Source organism: Petaurus breviceps, unplaced genomic scaffold (assembly GCF_028583685.1).
Source record: "Petaurus breviceps papuanus isolate PSGF00001 unplaced genomic scaffold, PetGlider_PUasm1.0 90808, whole genome shotgun sequence".
NCBI classification, from domain to species: domain Eukaryota; kingdom Metazoa; phylum Chordata; class Mammalia; order Diprotodontia; family Petauridae; genus Petaurus; species Petaurus breviceps.
In genome coordinates, this window is record NW_027187349.1 from 13,924,696 (window position 1) to 13,932,898 (window position 8,203).

Genomic DNA, 8,203 nt, shown 5'->3' on the forward strand with positions numbered 1-8,203 from the left:
TCCTTCTTCATCTCCTGTACTTAGTCATTAGTGAAGTTTGTAATAGACCAAGCACAAGAGTGAGGAAAATTTGAGTTCTAGCCTTTTTTTTTTTTTTACCAAATTGAGAAAAGGGATCATTCAATTTTCAATTCTACAAACATTTTTTGAAGTACCTACAATATTCAAAGACATTATACAGAACTGGAGATATGAAGATGCAGAAATACACTATGGCAGCAGAGTTTAATTTAGATCCAGATCCCAAGAAACACTCATGCTACAAACCCCAGATTCCTTATCAAGCAATGAAGGGGCCTGCTTCTATATGTAGAAAACTCAATACTATCTTTAAAAAAAACAGTTGAAGCTTTTGTTTTCACATAATAGCCATTTTAGGATCTTTGGGTAGTGGAAATTTCTCCCCTCTGTCCAAATAGAATCTGAATTAGCATTTCATTTGTAGAATTAGATGGGTTAGGAGTGGGATCATGGTTACAATATTTGTATAAGGCCTTGAAAGAATAACCCAAAGTCATTCCCTTGACATTTACCCAGATAATTGACATGAATCTTGTGTTGGCTCTTGCTTTTTTGCTTTCACCTCTAAAATCAGGCCCCTTTTTTGGCCAATAATAACTTCATAAAGTGCCCACTTGGATCAGATAGCTTTATAACATTACAAATTATAAATAAGACCACACCATCAAGGATTTTAGAGTTTGAAGGGTCCTTATAGACCACAGAATCCAACATTCTCATTTTACTGATATGGAAACTGAGGCACATAAATGTTAGGTGACTTGCCCAGGGTCACACAGCTGTTTTTGTTTGTTTGTTTTGTGGGGTAGGAGAGAACAGACAGATTTGTATTTAGGTCTTTCTCATTCTAAGTCCAATACCTTATCCACCTCACCACTCTTCATACTGCCTTTTGTTAAATTGGAGATATGTGTAAATCAAGGAACATGTTGGTTCCATACTCTCATTTCCTCAGTCAGTTATTGTGTTCAAAGAACCTGACACCTAGATCTGGAAAAGGAGGTGGCAGATAGCAACTTGCTTCCCAATATTTTCCATTTTGGGGTCCCTGAAAAAGAGAGAGCATCTCTAATACATTGGACTTCTCCCATACAAAAAGGGAAAACTGGGAAGCAGTCTTTGAAGCTGTCAGATCACCACAATCCAGGGAGCAGCTTACTATTGTCTCAATCTGGAAGCAGATTTGAAGGCCCATAGCACCCTTCTTCTCTCCACCATGGGTTGTAAAGAATATCCTTTAATAAATATACTTTGGACATATACGCCTGGTACATGAGTTTCCTTTTCCTCTTCTTAGTGCAGATTCTAGAGTTACCACATCATTACTCATTTGGAGAGACATTGAAATGGGCAGAATAAACTGACCAAATCTCTTCATTTTAAAATTCCTCAAATTCATGAAGCCTCATTCTAAACTGCTATAGTAAGTGATTCTAATTTAGGCAGGAACTGTAGCTCTAAAGTACCTCACCTTGTGCTACTGAAAAGCACTAAATGAAAGGCTTTTTGATGACAATCTTCAGCCCCCTTCCCCTCCCCCGACCCTTGTCTCAGCCCCAACCAATTGCAAAAGACTTAGACTCTTAGACCTGGAAAGAAATTTTAAGTCATCCTGTCTTACATACTCAGTTACTTGTGAGAAAACTGAAACCCAGAGAAGTTAAATTATTTGATTAAAGTCACACAGATAGTTAATGGTTATCAGGACTAGAAATCAGGTCATAAGAGAATAGAATTTTACAGCTGGAACCAATATATAGTATAATTAATCAAATCAATAAGTATTTATTAAACACCTACTACATGCAAAGCACTGTGCAAGGCCCTGGGCATATAGGAGTGAGTGTGTATATGTATATACACACATATACATGTACATACATACATATATGTGCCAAATATATGTATATACACACGTGTGTATTATATACATACACACATTTGCTCACTATATGTACCTTGACCCCAACATAGTGATGTCATTTTGATCATCTTTGAGAATGAAGGACAGCCGCCACTATTAACCATATATATAGATGTATATGTATGTGATATATATGTGTGTGATGTATATATGTATACCTACATAAAGTAGTTAAATACAAAGCAGTTTGGAATGGGGGGGTGGGTCCTGGAAGTTGCACAGATCAGGAAAGGCTTCATGAAGAAGGTAGTATTTGAGTTGCATTTAAAAGAAATCTATGAGCTAGAGGTATGGAAGGCGTGTTTTCTCAGCATGGCAGGCAGTTGGGGCCAATCCTCTCTTTTTAGATGAGGAAACCCAGGGAGGTGAAACTGACTTGCCCAAAGTCATCCAATCCAATGCTCTCTCCATTGGCAGCTTAGAGAAGCAGTAGGTGAACCTGATTGATGCATCAAGTCATACACATACAACACCCAATTGTCGACTAGTAGCTGTGGCTGAAGCCATTAGCATTTTCTCAAATAAGCAAATAGCAATCATTGACTAAATGGTAAATACAAAAGAGGAAAAGGTGATTTTATTGTTCATTTCACTATTAGGAGAAAAAAAACAAAATTAGTACTGTATTTCATGGCATAATCATCGCCACTGCATAATTGTTGCACCTTGTTTTTTTTCAGTCCCCAAATTGGTTTATTACCTTTCATTGCATAATCATTACATGATATAATTTTGTCCCTCACACAGCTTTAAAAAAAGGTAAACAGAGAAACAGTGGCATACAGATAAGCATTTATCTCTGCTTATTTCAAGTTTCAAGCCTAGACTTCTCAGAGCACGTGCATTATGTATTCAATTTTAACATATATTCATGAGTATTCTGTGCATCCTAATCTTCCACCAAAGAAAGTTTAGTAATAAATTATTTTTAAGTAATACCAGCACAAATTTTAAAAATTTCACATAATAGTCGCACCCCACTTTTTTGCCAAAAAAAAAATTGTCACAAAATCTGCAATGATTATTTGGTAAAATATGGTATGCTCTGTTTGAGCCTGTGGGTCAGATCAGGATCCGAGTTCTATTTCTATTAATTACTTTTTGTTTCAACCTGGTGAAACAAGCACATTTATTTATATTCCAATTTCTCTGGCCATAGTGATAGCACATAACAACTTGCTTCCTTACTAATATTTCTTCAACGTTTCAAGAATCTCTGATCTCACGAGGAAGGGAATTCCCACTTTGAAGTCTTATTTAGTAGATAGTTTAATGAGTTAATGAGGCCAAAAAATAATTGTCAGCTGTTGAACAACCTTCTGGTGATGAGATTATTTATAATATATGAAAATTCTCCCATCCTTGGATTTGGTTGGGAATTAAGACTGTCAGCCCTGTCTGCTTCTACAATGATGGTGGCCGGGACAGATATACATGTAAATGTATACATGTATGTATACGGTTGTTGGTGGTGGTTGTGCTTCATTCTCAAAGCAGACCAGAAAATATTGGGGTCACGGTACATGTAGTGTGCATATATGCATATGTTTATATATAAATACACATGTGTATTTATATATTTGTCTAATATATGTGTTTATCTGCGTACATGCATGTGTGTATACACATATACACAAACACTTATTCTTAGAAAGACCTAGAAAGTTTAAAGCATTATGAAACCTTTAGAAAGAATATGAACACTGACTGACTCCCAACACTTTGAACTTTCTCTACTATGTATCCTTGACAGGTACCACTCCCCTCCCCCCTTTCAACTTCTTTTTATGTATGGTCTTCCCCCATTTGAAAGTTAGCTCTTTTAGGGCAGGGACTGGTTTTCTTCCTTCTTGTATCCTCAGCATTAGTGGATCCTTAATAAAACCTTGTTGACTTTTACTTTGGTACTGTAAACATAAGATGTTTTTTTCACTGCTGACAAATGAACATACTGCTGGAGGAACTTGATTGTAGTTGTCTTGATTTTCTCAATAGAAATGAAACTTATCCAAAAAAAAAAAAAGGAAAAAAAAAAGGAAAAGAAATTAAAGGAAATTACAGCAAAATGAAAGGATGACTCATCAGTCCTCCTTGGAGAAGCAAATAAAGAAATTGTTTTTTAGGATGAATCTGAAGGCAAAAAGAAACATCATTTCATGGAACATTTAGTCTTCTCATATTGCAAAGCTCATAATAAGTACTCTCCAAAGGGCTGCCATGAAAATCATGGCAGCTTATACACAAGCATATGCTGGAGGGAATGAAGAGGCAGAGAAATTCTAGAAAAAAACCTTGATGAGACCCTACAGATTAAGTAAATCTGGACTTTGATACTCATTGCAGCACAAAGGTGTGTGAAAGCAAAGATGATGAAAAATATATTGCATATTTTTGGGAGTAGCCAAAGGCTTATTTGGTACACACATGCTTATTTTTATATTGCATGAACACTTGGAGAAATGAATCAAGTGATTCTGGACGTGGCAAGTGCTAAATAATGTAATAAAAATTCAAAGGGATTATATTTGTATAGATAAGAAATGACTAATTACTATTTAAGAGTTATTCCTGAACCAGCTGTCAGTGTTTCATCAGACCTCTGGTTTATGGGATTGGAATATCTCAGATTTAAAACCAAAGGGGACATTAAAGGTCATCAAGTCCAATGCCCCCATTGTCCTGTTGAGGAAACTGAAGACTAAAGAAGTTTCTGCTCGCTCAATGGAGTATCTGAACCCAGAACCTCTAACTCTAAATCTAGTATTCTTCCCTCTACTTCCTCTTTCAAACTAATGTTAGAGCAAATTTAAAAAATTAATATAAAATTTGAAGAAAGAATAAAAATGAAGAATAGACATCAACATCAAATATAACAATCTCATAGAGAAGTTTGACTGATATAAATTAGTCATAATGAGACCAAAAAAGATTAGAGGCTACCTAAGTCAGCAAATATTTCCTTAACTAACAGAGATACCACAGTCAAGCTCAATAGTAATTTAAAATTTTTTTTGCAAAATCTTAGCATAAAGAGAAGGCTGATGGAAGATTATGAATAGCATCACATTATGAAAAAGCAAGAATCAGTGGATTGGAAAAGCAAGTTTAAACATTTTTGGTAAATAAGTAAAACTATCTGAATGTCATTGAAATATTGAAGAGGGTAACCAAAAAGGCAAACATGGAAAAGATTTGCAGTGATTTTTATAACAAATTATTTTCACCATCATGGATAATGGAACCACCATATTTGGACTTTGATATCACCTTGAGGGATGTACTGTATTGGGAACTGGAAATATCATTGAAGAAAACAAAGATGGGAAAAACAGCCAGACAAATTCCAGTATACACAAAGGGAGTCGTGTTTAAGTTGACACTATCTTGAGGGCATTGAGGAATTGATTCTCAAGGTATCTAAAAGAAGAGAAAACATCAAAGACTCAGAAAAATTGGGGGCCTTATTACTTTTAAAAGACAACTGAAAGAATGTAAAGAACTATTGACTCAATATGCTTACATTCACATCTCTATACATTTTTTTTACATATTATACATAGGCCTCAAGGACATTTTTTAATGAAGGTATGAGAAGGGAGGAGGAGACTTTCACAAATTATATTCCATAGTAAATCACATTTTTACAGTCACACAAATGACTGAAATGCATAAAGAAGATAAGAACTGAGATTAGTGTTTGATGAAATGGTTTGTTCAAAAAAGTATTTAATGTGGTAGAGTAAAATACCGACTTAAAGGCTTTCTTCTTTAGAAATTTCACCCATTAATGTCAGAATCATGCAAAATTCCTTTGAAGATGCAACTGAGATAATTTTGCTAAACTATCTCCTGATTATGAATTATTAAATACAAGCATAAATTATCTGTTTACCAAAGGTGTTTGCCACTGTCATGGAGAATCCACGACAGGACAGAACCCAAGTTCAAGATGGTTTCCATAGATGTGGTGATAATGTCTAGGCGGTTTAAAGATGATATTATCCTAAGTTCATCAAGACCCAAAACATTCCAGAGCCCCCTGAACTTAATTTAAAATTTAAAAGTAAATAAATAATCACTCAAAAGAGTTTGTCAGTTAATAAACATTTATCAAACATGTTCTGGACACCGAAATAAAAAGAAAAATGAAAAAGAGAGATAACCTCTACCTTCAAGGAACTTACAATCTGATGGGGAAAGATAATGCATAAAAGGAATAGAAAGGGGGAAAGGGAAGGTACTTGGAATGCAGACATGTTGATGGGTGCAGTCACATAAGAATGGAGAGTTTGGTCTATCTACACAAAATATTTTTTTAAAAGTGGATGAACAGTACCTATTGTCCAGATTATGAAATGCAATTGGATGGACAATCCATAGAGCAGGGTCAATCAGTGCTGTTATATTTCATACACAATGTAATTGGACAATGAACTGGGACCAGGACTCAAAGAAGCAACAGAGGAAGCCAGATTGCTTTTAGAAAATTATACAACTCTTTTAATGACTCCATATTCCCCTTGAAATAAAGGTTCATATTTTTTTGTTTTTATGGTTTTGCCTTTTGGAGGGCAATTGGGGTTAAGTAACTTGCCCAAGTTTACACGGCTAGTTTTGTGTGTGTGTGTGTGTGTGTGTGTGTGTGTGTGTGTGTGTGTGTGTGGGTGTGTGTGGGTGTGTGTGTGTGGATGTGTGTGGGTGTTAAGTGTCTGAGGCCGGAACCAAACTCATGTCCTCCTGACTCCGGGGTGGGCGCTTTACTCACTGTACCACCTCACCGTCCCAAGGTTCATATTTTTTAAGGTACGTCTTTTTAACAAAAATATTCTTCTGGTGTTCTTGTATACAAAATCCTGTATAGCTACAAGTCTTGAATTTATATAGTCTCTTGAAGAACTGAAATTATGAATCACCCAAAAGGAAAGAAGAAAATGGTGGGCATGTGCAGATTGCAGTACATCACAAATGAGGAATTTCACAAGAGAAACTGTGTAAAGTATGTCGTTAGGGAAATGTATGTCCAGAAAAAAAATGTACTAGCCACTTAGCAAGAGAGAGGGATAACCAATGTATAATCTAAGTGCTCCACTGGTAACCACGTTATTCCTTTTCTTGATGCAACTTTAAGAAAATGAGAGGAAGGCTCTCATTAAATTTAGTATTGCCTCTATGACAGATTTAGGGGAAGATATGCACAAGGGACAATACAGGATGGGCAGGCGTGGATGGGTTTTGAACTTCATCATTAATAGGAGTACTGTATTAATGAGAGCATAAACCCAGTGGAATATTCTTTTGCTGAAAGTGTTCTTAAAATGCTTTTTCATATTTGTAAGATTGTTGAAAGAATGAATAAATGAATGACATTTTAACCAATATGTAATATATTTTCCAAATAAATATTTTTAGTTTAAAAAGTATATTTTCTTTTCACAGGATAAAACCCATTAGAATCATCACTACTATGTCAATAAAATGTATGTAATTTATTAAATATGAAATTATCTAAACTAAACTAGATATAGTAGGTAAGGGATACCAATTTCTTGATCTTTTGGAATTAAGACAATACAGATCCTCAAAAGACAACTCAGATAAAAACTTCTTGGTTAAAGGGAATTTTGTTTCAATTAGATAATACCTCTTCTGGCATATGAAAAAGAGTAATTTCAGATTACATACTATATTATATTATTATTATTTTTTTTTTGCTTTTCAGAGGGCAATTGGAGTTAAGTGACTTGCCCAAGGTCACATGGCTAGTTTTCGTGTTAAGTGTCTGAGGCTGGATTTGAACTCAGGTCTTCCTGACTGTATTCACTGTGTCACCTAGCCACCCACTATATTATATTATGAAGATCCTGTGCACTTTATTCCCCTACTAAAATGTACATTCCATAAGGCCAAGGACCCTATCTAAATAAAATTTTATATCTTTCTCATAGCCTAGTATAATGTTTTGTACAGTTTAAAAAGATGAACATTTTTCATTTTATTTTTCTCAATTACATGTAAAAACAAATTTAACATTTTAAAAATAATTTTTGAGTTATAAATGCCCTCCCTTCTTTCCTTCCCTCCCCCTTCCTTGAGCAAATGTAAGCGCTCTGATATAGATTTTACATGTGCCATCATGCAAAACCTATTTTCATATTTTTCTGCACACCTTTAAAATTCTGAATTGAAATAATGAACATTTATTGAATGAAGTCAAATCAGTAATATTTAACTCCTACCACGTGCAGAATATTGTAAGGT